Below are 16342 nucleotides of genomic sequence, written 5' to 3'. Positions count from 1 at the left end.
TCTTGGGCATGTGTGCCTTTGGAACATTCCTTGCTTTTTCCCAGCTTTTATCTATACAGCAAGAGCCTGACTCATAGCCTGCACTGCTCAGGCTTTCATATCAGCTGTTCCAGTTGGATTTGTCCACCGGGAGGCAACCGTGGGAGACTGGAGGATAGGAGGAAGGAAAAAAGCCAAGGTATTCCTTCTCCTCTCTCTGCCATGGCTGTGCATTTTCTGTGGCTCTAATTCCTGCTGAATGTTGTTCCACCATGCTTCCAAACTTCTAGTGGGCTATTCTAGTTTCTGGGCTCTGGTAACATGACCTCCTTCCTTTATTCCTCCAGCCAACCCAGGGTTAAAGCTTTCCTTCTCTAATCTCTCAGTTGCCTCACTATTCCCTATTGTCTTTCCAACTTTTCACATCTGTGTGACCAATTCCCTACATTAAATATCTTCTGTTTTTAGATAATCAGACCCTGACTAATAGAGCAACTAGTTGGAAAATCCCCAAATTTGGCATGGATGCATAGTGGAAGGCACTTATGAGAAATGAGAGAGAAAAATAATATAATTTTAGAAGTCTCTTTCAGACTGCTTAGCCAGAGGGAATGAACAGACTATAGTTTATACTTAGAAATCACAGGGGCGCCTGGGTGGCTCAGTCGGTTAAGCGTCCGACTTCGGCTCAGGTCACAATCTCACAGTCTGTGAGTTCGAGCCCCGCGTCGGACTCTGGGCTGATGGCTCAGAGCCTGGAGCCTGCTTCCGCTTCTGTGTCTCCCTCTCTCTCTGCGCCTCCCCCATTCATGCTCTGTCTCTCTCTGTCTCAAAAATAAATAAAAACGTTAAAAAAAAAAAAGAAATCACAAACAAGCACATCCACAATAATTTGTTTACATCTTGGTACCATATTGTGATGTGCATTATCAGTTTACGCATTTATCTTAGTAGGGAATAAGGGTAGGCACAAGGTCTTACTCAAAGTTTTTATACCCAGTCCTTAGCACAGTGCCTAGCACTTACTAGGTGCTCAATAAGTATACATAGAATGAATGGAAGATAATGCAGAAACAAAAGTTTTAAATTATTTTTAAGAGTCAGTCTGTTGCTAAGAGCTCCTAACTTGGAATCCACAGACTCCTGTGGGATCTATGGAGAGATTTCAGGGGGCCCACAAACTAGGGTGACAAAAAAATGACATCTTTATTTTCACTAACCTCTGTGGAAAATTTTAGCATTTCCTTCAGTTATAGGTATAGAAAACAATCCCCAGTAGTTTTTGGAGTACCTGTCACCCATAGAAATCAGTGATAACTTTTGTAACACATTATGGTTGTTGCAGTTGTCTCAAAATATTGTTTACACCCACTATCACTGCAAAATTTAAGTAGTTATTAGATTTACCTCTAGATAATGTTTAGTGTATTAATAAAATAATTGTATGATAAATTTTTTATTTTGATAACTATATTTCAATATGGCTTTCTTTTAAATCTGTCTCTTCCTTTTATTTTTTTAAATTTAAAACATTATTCTGAGAAGGGGTCCATAAATTTCATGAGTCTACCAGACAGGTGGTCTCAAAAAAGGTCAGGAAGCCCTACAAGTTGGTAACCCTGGGCTGTAGTGTTAGAGCTGGATTAAAACCCAACTGTGTCTCTTAAGTTGCATGTACTTGGGGCTAAGTGCAGATTCCTCATTTGTTAAGTGGGGATAATAATAGTAACTAATGGCTAGGGATGTGGCAAAGATTAACATGTCAAGTTTTTAGTCCAATACCTAGTGTTAGTATTAAGCCATATAGGCATATGAACTGTAAGTCACACAAGATAAAAGGCAGAGTGCTTGACAAACAATTGCTTGTCAAGCTGGGGTCTTAATTTGAAAACTGTGAAAGAAGGAATTATCAGAAGAATAAGTTGACAAAATAGGCCAAGTCTGCTGGGCCAGTTAAAACAATGGGGTTTAATGTCCCTGATATTTGTCACTACATCTTTTGGGAACACAGTAATGAGCCAATTAATTACAACAAAGAGTCTTCTTCATTGTAAGAGGGTATGCTTCAGGGTCCCTTTTAGGAATCTAAAAATAAGGAGGCACTTTAAGCTTGGTGTAATTGAAGTCCAGCCCCAACACCCATTGCCGATCAGTTATCTCCTTATAGGAGTGGGTCTGCCACGTGTCCCCGGTTGGGAGTAATTCACTGGAAATAAACTGGCAGAACAAAACTTGGAGCAACTAAGTGATAAAAGGAAAACAACTAAAAAATCCAGGAAGCTGAGTAATAAATTAGAAAACTCTCAGACTCTGCCAGGAGGCCATTTCAGTGCCATGTTGTGATGTCCCAATTCATTTTTACCTTTTCCAATGGGTGAGAGCTCTTAGAGGTACAGTGGGTGATGGGAGGTAGGGATATCTTGTGACATTGTCAGAGACAGGACGTTTCTATTTTATCAACCATTTCATTGTGGCCTAGCTTGCTATGATTAAGAACAATTTCTATTACATGTTTATATGCTAGACACTTTACATATCCCTCACAATACTCTCAGATACATGCATTATTACCTCTACACTCCTCCTTAACAGGTGAGAAAATAAAAGCTTAGAGATGGTGATTAGCCCATCTGAAGTCACACAGATTGCAAGAGTGAAGCTAGGATTACAAAATGTACCATACTGTGTTGATTACTATAGCTTTGTGATATATTTTGAAATTTGATATTGTTCATCTGATACCTCCAGCTTTGTTCTTCTTTCCCAAGATTGCTTTGGCTATTTGGGATCTTTTGTGGTTCCATACAAATTTTAGGACTACTTTTGTTCTAGTTCTGTGGAAAATGTTGGTATTTTGATAGGGATTGCATTAAGTCTTTAGACTGATTTTGGTAGTATGGACATTTTAACAATATTGCTTCTTCCAATCCATGAGCATGGAATGTATTTCCATTTGTTTGTGTCATGTTCCTTTTCTTTCATCAATGTTTTATAGTTTCCAGAGTACAAGTCTTTCATTTTCTTGGTTACGTTTCTTCCTAGGTATTTTATTCTTTTTGGTGTAATTGTAAATGGGATTGTTTTCTCAATTTAATGTTCTGCTACTTCATTATTAGTACATAGAAATGCAATAGATTTATATACATTGGTTTTGTATCCTGTGGCTTTACGGAATTCATTATCAGTTCTGCTAGCTTTTTGGTGGGGTCTCTAGGGTTTTCTGTATATAGTATCATATCATCTGCAAATAGTGAAAGTTTTATTTTTTTCTTACCAATTTGGATGCCTTTTATTTCTTTTTCTTGTATGAATCCTCTGGCTATGACTTCCAGTTGTATGTTGAATAAAAGTGGTGAGAGTGGGTATCCTTGTCTTACTCCTGATCTTAGTGGAAAAGCTCTGTTTTTCACCATTGAGTATGATATTAGCTGTAGATTTTTCAACATGGTCCTTATTATGTTGAGATATGTTCCCTCTAAACCTACATTGTTTTTACCACAAATGAATGTTGTACTTTTCCAAACGATTTTTCTGCATATATTGAGAGATCATATATGGTTTTTATCCTTTCTCTTGTTAATATGATGTATCCCATTGATTTGTGAATAATGACCTACCTCTGCATCCTTAGAATAAATCCCACTTAATTATAGTGAATGCTTTCTTAATGTATTGTTGTCTGCAGTTTGCTAATATTTTGTTGAGGGTTTCTGAATCTATGTTCATTAGAAATACCGCTCTTTAGTTCTCTTTTTGTGTAGTGTCTTCACCCAGTTTTGGTATCAGGGTAAGATCGGCTTCATAGAATGAATTGGAAAGCTATCCTTCCCCTTCTTTTTTTCTCTGGAATAGTTTTAAGAATAGGTATTAACTCTTCTTTAAACATTTGGTAGAATTCACCTGTGAAGCCATGTGACCTGGGACTTCTGTTTGTTGGGAGTTTTTTGAATCCTGATTCAATTTCATCGCTGGTAATTGGTCTGTTCAAACTTTCTATTTCTTCCTCATTTTGGGGAGGTTGTATGTTTCTAGGAATCTATGCATTTTTGCTAAGTTGTCAAATTTGCTGGAATACACTTTTTAATAATATTCTCTTGTAATTCTTTGTATTCCTGAGGTATCTGTTTTTATTTCCCTTCTTTCATACCTGACTTTATTTGAATCTTTCTTTTAAATGAGTCTAGCTAAAGGCTTATCAATTTTGTTGATCTTTTCAAAGAACCAGTTCCTGGTTTCACTGATCTGTTCAATTGTTTTTTTTAGTTTCTATTTCACTTATTTCTGCTCTAATATTTGTATTTCCTTCCTTCAACCAGTTTGGCATTTTGTTTGTTCTTTTTCCAGCTCCTTTAGGTGTAAGGTTAGGTTGGAAGTTTTCTTGCTTATTGAAGTAGGCCTGTATTGCTATAAAATTGCCTCCTAAAACAGCTATTGCTGCATCCCAAAGATTTTGGCCTATTTTCATTTTTCAGTTATCTCCATGTATTTTTTGATTTCCTCTTTGATTCCTTAGTTACCTCATTCACTGTTCAGTGACATGTTATTTAACCTCCATGTGTTTGTTGTTTCTCGATTTTTTCTTGTGGTTGATTTCTAGTTCCATAGTATTGTGGTTGGAAAGGATGTATGATATTTCAAATTTTTTGAATTTTTTGAAACTTGTTTTATGGCCTAACATGTGATCTATTCTGGAGAATGTTCCATGTGCACTTGAAAAGAATGGGTATTCTGCTGTTTTAGGATGGAATGCTCTGAATATGTTTTTTAGAGCCATCTAGTCCAATATGTTATTCAAATCCACTGTTTCCTTGTTGATTTCCTGTTTGGAGGATCTATCCATTGGTGTAAGTGGGGTGTTAAAGTCCCTTACTATTATTTTATTACTATTCATTACTTCCTTTATGTTTGCTATTAGCTGCTTTACATATTTGGGTGTTCCCATTGGGTACATAAATATTTACAATTCTTATTGGACTGTTCCTTTCATGATTATGTAGTGTCTTTCTTTGTCTCTTTATCTAAGTATTGCTATCCAGTTTTTTTTTTTTTTGCTTTAATTTGCATGATAAATGTTTTTCCATCCCTTCACTTTAAATCTGTATGTGCCTTTAGGTCTGAAGAGAGTCTCTTGTAGGTAGCATATAAATGGGTCTTGCTTTTTTTTTTTTTTTTTTAAGTTTATTTCTGAGAGAGAGAGAGAGAGAGAGAGAGAGAGAAAGAGAGAGAGGAGAGAATGAGTGGGGGAGGGGTAGAGTGGGGGGACAGAAGATCCAAAGCAGGCTTCGTGCTGACAGCACAAAGCCCAATGCAGGACTTGAACCCACTAACTGCGAGATCATGACCTAAGACAAAGTCGGATGCTTAACTGACTGAGCCACCCAGGTACCCTAGGTCTTGCTTTTTTATCCATTAAGTCACCCTATGTCTTTGGACTGGAGTATTTGGTCTATTCACATTCAACATAATTATTGATAGGTATGTACCTATTGCCATTTTGTTACTTGTTTTACATGTGTTTTTGTAGTTCTTCTCTATTCCCTTGCTCTCTTCTCTCATAGTTTTCTGGCTTTCTTTAGTGATATACTTGAATTCTTTTTAATTTTTTGCATATCTATTACCATTTGTTTTCATTTGTGGTTACCATTAGGTTTATGTATAGCACCTTATGCATGGAACAGTCTATATTAACTTGATGGTTCCTTAAGTTTGAACCCATTCAAAAAGCACTAAATTCTTACTCCTACTCCCCACCCTCCATCACATTTTAGGTATAGAGTGTCATAGTTTGTATCTTTTTATTTTGTGAATCCCTTGACTGATATTTACAGATATACCTAATTTTATTGTTTTTGTGCTCCCTACTTTTGTTACGCCTGCTTATGGTCTTTCCTTTCCACTTAAAGAATTTCCTTTAACATGTCTTAAAAGGCTGGTTTAGTGGTGATGAATTCCATAAGCCTTTTCTGGGACACTCTTTGTCTCTCCTATTCTGAATGATAGCCTTGATGAATAGCCTATTCTTGGTTGCAGAGGGTTGGTTTGTTTGTTTGTTTTTTTCAGCACTTTGAATACATCATCCCATTCCCTTCTGGCCTGTAAAGTTCCTGCTGAAAAATCAGCTGGTAGGTAGCCTTATGGGGTTTCCCTAGTATTAACTTTTCTTTTCTCTTGTTGCTTTTAAAATCTCTCTTTATCGCTACTTTTTGCCATTTTAATTATTATGTATCTTAATGTGGACTTCCTTGGGTTGATTTTGTTGGGGGCTCTCTGTGCCTCATGGATCTGGATTTCTGTTTCCTAGATTCAGGAAGTTTTCAGCTATCATTTATTCAAATAAATTTTCTGCCCCCTTTCTCTCTTCTCCTTTTGGGATCCCTCTAATGTAAATGTTGTTATGCTTACTGACATTGTTGAGCTCCCTAAGTCTATTTTCATTTTTTATTATTCTTTTTTTCTCTTCTCCCATTCAACCTGATTGCTTTCCACTACTCCGTCCTCTAGGTCACTAATCCATTCTGCCTTCTGCGGTCTACTATTTATTCCCTCTTGTGTATTTTTAATTTCAGTTCTTGAATTCTTCACCTCTGATTGGTTCTTTTTCATGTTTTCTGTCTCTTTGTTGAAGGTGTCACTGAGGTCCCTCCACTCTTTTCTCAAATCCAGTGAATATCTTTATGACAATTACTTTATATTCTCTATCAAAAGACTGCCTAACTCTTAAGTGTTTTATATCTGTGTTACTTGACCAGAAGTTAGATTTACCAGTATAGGAATTTAGCTAGAACAAAACAAAACCTGAAAATATTTGTGACTTTTGGACTAATGGACAAAGCTCATCTTCAAAGTCAATCATCTTTACTGAAATGAGAGGGGCATCCCTTCTTTTTGAAGCTAAGCTTTCAGTGTTTTTCAGGTTTCCTTTTGGCTGGTAAATTTGGCCAGAATAATACATACGTTCTGTCCCTTTCTGCCTCCACGATGAACTAAAGAACAAGGTAGTCTGTTTGAAAGGTGTGGTGATAGAGGACGAAGCTCTGTTGTTGTCTCCTGGGATGCTCCTTTCCGTCTCCTGCAGAGCTGGGGGGAAGAGCAGTACTAGGGAAAGTCAAGTTAGTATACAGCTGTCATTATGTGAGAGAGAGAGAGAGAGATGGATTAGAGGTCACTCTAATCCATTCTATCCACCTCTGTGACTAAACATTTGTCATAAGCACAAGTCAATAATCTTTAAAGCTAGGACAGATTGTGGAGATGATCCAGTTAAAGTTCCTCATTTTACCTCTGAGGAAACAGAGACCCAACAAAGCTTCCAACAGTCATGTGGGTGGCTACTGGCAGGGCTCAGGACCCACCATGCTTCCTACTCCACTTTGATTTGATTCCCGTGTATTTTGTCACGTGTCATTAGAGTGCATTCGAGACTGCCAGGCACTAGTCAAGAGGCCAGAGCTGAAGTAGCTCCATCTCTGCCTTCAAGGGGCTTCTGAGCCGGTGAAAATTATAGACCTGCTTCTTGATCAACTTCTGATGCTTTAGCAATCATGCATTAGGAACTGCCTCTGGGATCGGGGTCTGGGAGGAAGCAGCTGTGGGCTGAGAGAGAAGCTGACGGCAATGCAGGCCTCTCAGCAGCCTCAGCCTACCGGTGGACTGCTGGAGCTAGAACGGCCATTTAGAACTGTCTCAGGTTGTGCTGAGACGACCTGGCCTTTATTCTCCCACATCAGCCAGTGCGGCACGTGGGTGGGGGAGTGACCTTAGTCAAGGGGGTTGTCCACAGCCAATGAATCCCTGCCTTCCTTCACGGAAGGGGGTCTGGGCAGCACCCCATTGCCTATGCACCACATCCTATGAAGACGAGCTCTTTCTTGTGTGGCTTTCCTGCCTTGCGAAACATGGAGAATGTTAACCAGTTCCTCTGAATTCTTTTATTAGCAGTCCTAGGGAAGGCAGAGAGAATTTGTAAGGAGGGTTTACAATTGTTTCCAAGGGCGAGGGAGTTATCTATGTTCTCAGTTTAAGAGCAACTCCAAGTTCTATGCAAATTAATCAGGGGAGAAGGACAGAATACAGGCAGGCTTCACACCACCCTGTCAAAAGAACGTGAGCAAAGGTTGAGATCGACCGATAGGGTAAAATGTATAAAAGGCACAAGTTCTGAGAGAGGTGAAGTCCATAAAGTTCCACAGGAATGACCTTGTCCCAATATCCGTAAGATTATGAGAGCCAAAAAGGGCATATGTAGCTTAGGCTTTCGGGGTCCAGCTTCACACACAGAAGTTAATTAAGTGGGAGAATGCAAAGGGCAGCACCTTCTTACAAAGGAAAAGTTTTTAAAAGTAGGGGAGGGAGGTGCTGGGTTCTCTACATTCTCCCTTAGAAAGGAAACTCAGAAAATTTTAGTCTCTGGAGATATTACTGATGAAACATAGCCATTATCTTTGTTTTAAATCAAGTGAGGAGGCCAAGACTTGTCCCAATGACTGTCGTCTTCTACGAAACTCATCTCCTTATACTGACATGAAGAAGGAAACAGAATTCTCCTCAGGGTATTACAGCCAAGGAGAGAGTGAGTGTTGGGATTCTCCAAAGAGGCTACTTAAATAACACTCGAGTGAGGCCCACAGAGCCATTAGAGAGGATGGAAGTTTCCCTTCTGGTAAAACAAATGTGCTCATCAGATCTGTTTTGCCAAGTATTTATCTGAATCTCCATTTCAAGGCTGAGAAATCAATAATTTACCGGAGGAAAGACAAAGAATTAACTAAACAATTAAACTAAATTTAAGCCACCTTACAAAAGAAAATATCACAGACTAGCTTGTGCAAGGACAGCTAGGATCTGTTTTAGAACTTGTCAATTTTGTCTTTTGATGATCACTTCTGGCCAACAAATCTACCTAGTACATCAGCTTGGTATCTGTACCTTGTAGAGGAAATGCAAAGAGGACTGGAGAGAAAAACAATAGAGTAAGTCCTGCCAACTAAATTAATTGGCACCTGTCAAAACATAAATTTGCATGAAATGGCAGAAGAACATCTGATATACGGGGCCTGTCAACAAACATCTCAGTAACAGTGCTTTTCTCAGCAACTTCCGTGCTTAGGTTTACACTTAAAATACACATATCTAGAAACTCAGGAGAGAGGAGGGTTGACTTAGCACTGCCACTGGTGTTTCTCACATTTGAGCTCCGGTTCACGACACACTAGTGGTGCTGCCTTCGTGTCATCCCAGACAGACAGAGATGCCTGTTTGTCATCCCAAACAGAAAAGAGAAGCATACCTCCTGCTTTGCAGCCCACCCAGAATTACGGGTTTGCATCAAAAGCAAAGAAAAGCCAAGCCACTGATCTCATTTAGAGGCACAACAGAGTCTCAAAGCCTTTGAGAATGGAAAGTGCGCTACGGCGTGGGAGAGAATTTCGTACGGAACATTACTGTGATGTCTCCATTCCCAAATCCATATGAACTCTTCTGGGGAGGGAAAAAAAAAAGAGAGAACATGATCGAGCCAGACCTCCAGGGAACTTGGTGATATCGGTGCCACCCCAGGTTTTAGACTTTACTTAGCCAAACGGACAGAAAGATGCTAAGGCATGGAGACCTGGCCCAGGGCTGAAATAGGGTCCACCTTATGCCACATATGGCACAAACTGGATCAAACGAAAGAAGATTTATGGAGCCCACACGTCTTCCCTCTCAAGAGAAGGCGGCTGTATTATGGGAAGTGCAGTGAATCCTGGAAATCTCACTGAGTGAGGTTTGCAGATTTGTGGGTATGAGGGTTAGAGGCATGTGCAGGTTCGGGAAATTATCACACAGTCCTTTGCTTCCTGTTCCCATTCTCCACATAACGCCCTTTATAAATGGAGTACCATGAGATGGTTTTATCTCAGTTCTAGATCCTCTGTGATGGATCCTCCAGATTTCCCTTTGAGAAACTTACTAAGCTAATCACATCGCAATGCTCAAGAGACTCTTCTGCTCCTATCTTTGTATTTCTTTCCTCCATTTTCCTCCATTCACTTTGGTTCACTTAGTGAACCTATCCTAAATAATCCCCCGCCCTCAGCTTAGGGGTTTGACAATGCGGTAGGATAACTGTAGAGCCACTTGGATCATCACTGAGAGAATAAAGGTAGCTAAGTCTGTAACTAACACACTCACATACACACACGCAGGCACACGCTGGTTCCCTGCCGCATCCACACAGCAGTTTTTATCTGTTGGGTCTGCCGTTATTGTCAACCCTCCGTTCTTTCCACTGAATGCACGTGGTGAAACCTCCCTCCCATGTTTGCAGGGGAGGCTCCCGGACACTAAGATCGCTGTGTCACTTCTGGCTTCTCTGCCGCGTGCTCTCCCGAACGTGCCGGCTTCTTTCTCCACAGAATAAACACATGGGCAGTTAAAGGTCTAGTGAGGGCTTTATAAGCAGGGGGAGATTGCCTTCAAGACTAATCGCCTTGTAGAGAGCCATTTTCGGGACAGTTAACACTACCGCCATTTGCTGCTAAATAAGCTCAAAGAACCTGACTGGGACTGAAACAGGCTGGCTGGCTGAACTCGGTATTTCTCGAGAGCCAGGCTTTTCGGTCTAACACTGGTATTTTGTGCTTCAGTTGTAATGAAATATAGTGGTGCATAGTAACGCTGAGCCCACCAAAACAGGGCGTCCAGACACATACCCAGTGAGCTACTGTCTCTAAGAGGTATGACATCTCCTTGTTCCAGCCGTCTGCACCCACTGAAGAGTTTTAAAAAGCACAGCCTCAAGACTTTTCTATCTACACTTACCAAGTGGCAGATAAGTGCCGTTAAATATTAACTATTTTAGTTGTTAGCAATGGAAGTATTCTTAAACCTGTGGAATATCACTAGGAAAGCAGATGGGGGGGCGCCTGTGACTCAGTAGGTTGAACGTCTGACTTTGGCTCAGGTCAAGATCTCGTGGTCTAGGACTTTGAGCCCCACGTCAGGCTCTGTGCTGACAGCTCAGAGCCTGGAGCCTGTTTCAGATTCTGTGTCTCCCTCTCTCTGCCCCTTCCCTGCTCACGCGCGTGCGCACGCGCTCTTTCTCAAAAATAAATAAACATTTTTAAAAAAAAGCAGTTTGAGCTGTTCTGGTCGAAATTGGGGAAGAGCTGGCCTCCCCCGACCTCCAGAGAACCTTCAGGAAAGTTCTATGGAACTCTTCGGTGGAAGCAGCTTGAAAACCTTGATCTTGTTTAGAATCTCCACCCAGTTTTCCAGCCAGGGCTCTCTCTGGCTCACGGAGGTGTTTTTCGTCTGGCTCTTCAATGTTTTAAACATTGCTGTACTCCTTCCCAACACCAGAGTCAATAAATTTGTGTATAAAGTCACGGATGTCAGGCTCCTCTTAAAAACTCAGAAGGTGAGGACAGACGGTGCCTGCAATCTCTCAAGGCCATAGTGAACTGAGGTGGTTGTGACACACTACTGCCTTTCAGCAGGTCTGGACACTCCTGTAGGTGGCTGCCTGCCCCCACTGGGCTTGTGGCCCCTGAAGCACACTGATTGGGCCTACCTCATTTTATGGTTGAGGCAACAGTAACGCCCTGGCTGGGTCATGGCGGTGGCGGGATGGGAACCTGGATTTCCTCAGTGCGGGCTCAGCGCTGTTTTCTCTAGCCCACGCTGGCATTTTTCAAACCGGGGTTCGGAGGAAGTGATCTTCAGAATCCACGAGAATGCTTTCCCTCTAGAACGTGTCTCTACTGTTTGGACATTGGAGAAATCCCCCACGGAACTGAGCTACCAGTGGCACGTCTGAGGGTTCAGGGCCATAGATGTTTTCAGTTGTTTCTGTTCTGTTGTCAGTCTTAGGAAAGCGGGACTATCATGGCAGATCCCACTAGGGTGCAATTTGGGATATGCTGTTAGCCAGGTATGTCCCCTAAAACGTGACAGGTAGACACAGACAAAACCTATTAGGCAGGGAGTGCTTCTGATTCTTCCAAGTCAGCCTCACCATGGGACCTACAATTAGAGGTACAGAAGCAAAGGGTAACAGGAGAGCCCAAGGTGATGGCACCAGTGATGCCGGGGAAAGAGTACCTTTACCCTCAATTTCTAATATTGACTTTAACCCATTAATTATACCGGGAAGTCTCTCAGCATAGTAGGCATGGCTGCCAGATGGCTTGGGTTCAAATTCCAAGGCCACCATTTACTATGATGCTCTGGAAAGATATTTATGCTCTCTGTGCCTCAGTATAATCATCTGTAAAATGGGCATAACAGTATTTAGCGTGAGATTACTGTGAAAATTAAACGAGATAAGCACCTAAAACTCAATGCCTAGCACATGATGAATACTGAGAAATGTTTGCCGTTATTAGCACAGCAGGTTTATAGTTTACAAACCACTCTCATTTTCTTCTAGTTCTTCCGTGTAACAAGGCCGTGAGAGAAGCCAGAAGAACCATACCCATCTTGATACATAGCAAATCTGAGGAGGTTAGTTACATGAGTCATCCAGAGTCATGTGGGGAGTAAGGGAGAAAGCTAGTGCTTGGGTCCAGGTTTTCTGCCTCGAGATCCTATGTTCCTTCAACCACCCACAATGCCTTGGGAACCTCTACGCAGTAGGAATGCTTTTCACGGACTCTTCTGAAAGGTAGAGGTCGGTGAGACGAGAAGATTGAAGGACTCCAGAAGAATCTGCTTTTTGCTCCTTTTCCTGCCTCTATTCTTGCTGGGCCCTGCACCCTCACTTTCCACATGGCTCAGAGTGCAGAGAGAGTACGTCCTTCTTGTAAGGGACGAGAAGTTGATGATTTCCTTGGAGCCTTCCAGCACAAGAGAGAGAACACCGAAGGAAGGACTGGGTACGAATGATGGGATGAGGCCATCGTGCGCATATTCCAGACCACCGGTGCTAGACAGCTGGACGCCAAGACCCCTGGCTCTAAGGACTTATGGAGGACACCTGGACCTCTGTCCTTGTTCTAACTGGTTCCTGGATGCCCAAGAGGACGCACAGGCCAGACCACAATCCTCAATAAAAACCCGAGACCCCAAGCAGAGATGAGACTGTCTCTTCTTTCCGTTCTGTCTCCCAGACACTGTCTGTATCTGTGACGTCTCTATAGCTTCGATAAGCTCTGCTCTCACTTCCCACTGGTTTGTGATTGATTTCTATCCTGCGTGTAGCCAAGGACCTTCTTGGCTGGTCCTGCGAGACCCCCTCAGGGTCCTTAGACTCGACCTGCCTGCATCATCGACATATGTCAACACATATGGTGGGATCAGATCACTTAAAAGTTAGGCCTTCCAAGGGAACTAGCAGAAGCAGTTGGAAAAACAGAGAGGATTTATACAGAGAAATGAAAAACAGCAGCACACTGAGGAAAGTCCTTGTTGGAAATTAAAAATACGCTGAAGGGGATGGTGCTCCCATGATGGGCAGTTCTCAGGTGGCAACAGCAGCTTCCACGTGGTACTAACGGGCCCTCTCAGGGCACTCTGATCAATTTCTGAGCTTGGCCAGCTGCTCCCATCCAGGGTAGAGACGGTGCAGTACAGGGGCTGGGCAGGGGACCGGGGCAGGAGGGGAAGAGGCCCCTGACACCGAGCTAGAGACTCTGCACATTGCTAGCGAAAGAGTTTAACTAAGGCAGCGGCCAACATTTCCCAGGCAAGGAGACTTGTCAGATTATGGGATTTCCATTGGTGAAAGCCTCAGGATGCTTTTTATGGTGTTTCTTTAATTACTGCTTTGGATTCTAGAAATTTTATGTTGGAGCTAGGCATGCAGCAAGCTCATTGGAAAAAAATCTTGAGTAGTCTGTTTTAGATTCTAGGTTGGTCCTAGAGGCAGTTATAGGAAATCGGCACTGGCCTGGTTGGCATATTTTCAGTTTTATTACCACCTGAAATAGGCCCACAGTTTTATTTCTTTTAAGGGCAATATGGGGAAAAGGCCAGTCTCTCTATGTTGCTTTTAGTACTGAGGGCTTTTGCTTCTCCCTTTGCGTTTTCAGGCCCCCCCATGCTTATTGTCCATGTGCTCCACCCACTCACCCCTATTTTACCCACATACTAGGTCTGGGTGAGGGGGGTCAGGCCCAGGTAACAGCTGCAGTAAACAGTTTCCTGAAATAACTCGAAATAGTTTAAGACATAGTTTAATGAGTTTCCTTTCCATGCACCTGTTTTCTGTCCTCTGATAGAGAAATTGTCCCTTTAGTAGAACATGGTCAAGAATGTTGGAGAAATAATTTTTGCATCTCCTTACCTTGAAGACATCCTGCCATCATCACCCTTCCCAGGTGCAGTACACTAAGCTCCACTCTCCATGTTTATGTTCTTTTCCTGTAGGATTGCCAGATAAAATACAGGAAGCCTAGGTAAATTTGAACTTCCAAGAAGTAAGAATAATTTTTAAACATAAGTATGTCCCAGCTATTGCATGGGACACAGTCATACTAAAACAAACAAACAAAAACCATATTCACCGCATATCTGAAATTCAAATTTAACTACGTACCCTGCATTAAGTTTTGCTAAATTTAACAACCCTATTTCCCTGGGAAAGAGCCTACTGAAGAGAAAAGAGAAGAATACTGGCAGTTAAGGTTTTTTTTAAAAAATTGGACAATATAATAGATATTTTAAAGACAATTTTTCAAGGAAAGAGAAAACAGTGCATTAAACTGACCATTTCCAATACACGCAGCCTTCGTCTTTAGATCTGCTCTTCAAGTTTTTGCCCTTGCCATTTTTCTTGTTATGTAAAAGTATGTGAAATTGGAATAAGGTTTGTGGTTTAGTGAATAGCATTGTACTAATGTTAATCTCCTGGTTTTGAGGGAGAATTTTATGCTACAGTCTCATAATTTGTTCACATTAAAGAAAGTTCTGGATCAATGGCAGCATGTGAACTTTCTATACTATTTTGAAAGACTTTTTAAAATGTGTATTTATTTTGAGAGAGAGAAGCAGAGAAAAAGGGAGAGAGAGAGGGAGGGAGGGAGGGAGGGAGGGAGAGAGAGAGAGGGAGAGGGAGAGAGGGAGAGAGGGAGAGAGGGAGAGAGGGAGAGAGGGAGAGAGGGAGAGAGGGAGAGAGGGAGAGAGGGAGAGAGGGAGAGAGAGAATCTCAAGCAGGCTCTACACTATCAGCAAAGAGCCCAACATGGGGCTCGAACTCATGAACTGTGAGATCGTGACCCGAGCGGGGAACAAAAGTCAGTCACTCAACTGAATGAGCCACCCAGGTGCTCCAATTTTTAAAGACTTTTAAGTCTCAAGTTATTTCAAAATAAAAAATTAAAACAAAACGACAACAACAAAATAAAAGCAAAGTCACAGCCCTCCCTACCTCTAAGGGACCATTTCATAGCTGTTACCGGTTCACTGCCGCTTTCCACCACAGTGCTCCATGAGACATTGACTCTCAACCTCAGCAGCCCGGGGAAACTAGAGAGCGGCTAACACATCAGAGTGCTCGGAAAATGTTTTTGTTTGTATTTGTTTGTCGTACTAGTTTACTCCTTAGATGCCATGTACTATTTTAAGTTACATTATTTGGTTAATGAATGATTCTTTGGTGACAGGATGGTAGACGACCCCCACCCCACCCCACCCCCTTTTTTTTTTTTTTTTTTTTTTTACCTATCTCAGGGTGGGACACAAGAACACTGAGAGCTCTGATTTCATTTTCCTAATCAGATCCAACTCCATTATTAGTTTTACACCCGTAAGCAATGCCAGTTAGCGTTTATTAATGCCCGCTCAGAATCATATTCAAAAACAGGAAACGTGCATCTGCTTCTGTTGATGCATTCTTTAGACACTGTCTTACGAAGTGTGTGTACACACACACACACACACACACACGCATATATAAAAGCCACTCATCTGAGAAAGCGCATACTGTACTTTCATGTGCTGACCTAGTCAGCATGAATGGAGCCAAAAGTTCCCACCAAGACTCAAATCAATGTCACAGGCAGAAATGATCCTGGTGTTCACATTCTTCCAACATCCTGAAGAATCTCTCTCTTTTGATCCTGATCTCTGAATAGCAACTTCTCCAGCTCTTATTTCTTATGGAAACGATATGGTAGACATTGCTTCTAAGAAACAAAATTGTATTCTCACCTTTACCAAGGAAAATGATCTTGATTTATTAAAATTACCTTGTACAGTCAAAAAAACCCCCAATACCATGACAATGATACTTCGTACTGACAAATTCATTTTTAAAGGATTAGCTCTATTTTACCCTCCTTAACTTCTACAATCTTCTTATTTAAAGCTATGATAACAATAGCTGTAGTAGCAGCCGCAAAGATTTATTGAGTACTTACTACATGTCAGACACGATTTCAAGTCC

General features: G+C 41.6%; 1 long non-coding RNA gene across 1 annotated transcript in view; it reads right to left on the bottom strand.

Annotated features, from left to right (window-relative positions):
* Positions 1 to 14323, bottom strand: part of LOC109249604 (uncharacterized) — a 44273-nt gene extending 29950 nt beyond the window's left edge. Inside the window, exon 1 of the long non-coding RNA XR_008423038.1 lies at positions 14243 to 14323. This is a non-coding gene — a long non-coding RNA (uncharacterized LOC109249604). The remainder of the gene's footprint in view (positions 1 to 14242) is intronic.
* Between the last annotated feature and the right edge of the window lie 2019 nt (positions 14324 to 16342).

Source organism: Panthera pardus, unplaced genomic scaffold, assembly GCF_024362965.1.
Source record: "Panthera pardus isolate Hobbes unplaced genomic scaffold, ASM2436296v1 HiC_scaffold_17, whole genome shotgun sequence".
Taxonomy (NCBI): domain Eukaryota; kingdom Metazoa; phylum Chordata; class Mammalia; order Carnivora; family Felidae; genus Panthera; species Panthera pardus.
Note: the sequence above shows the minus strand (reverse complement) of the source record. Positions and strands in the feature narration are given on the sequence as shown.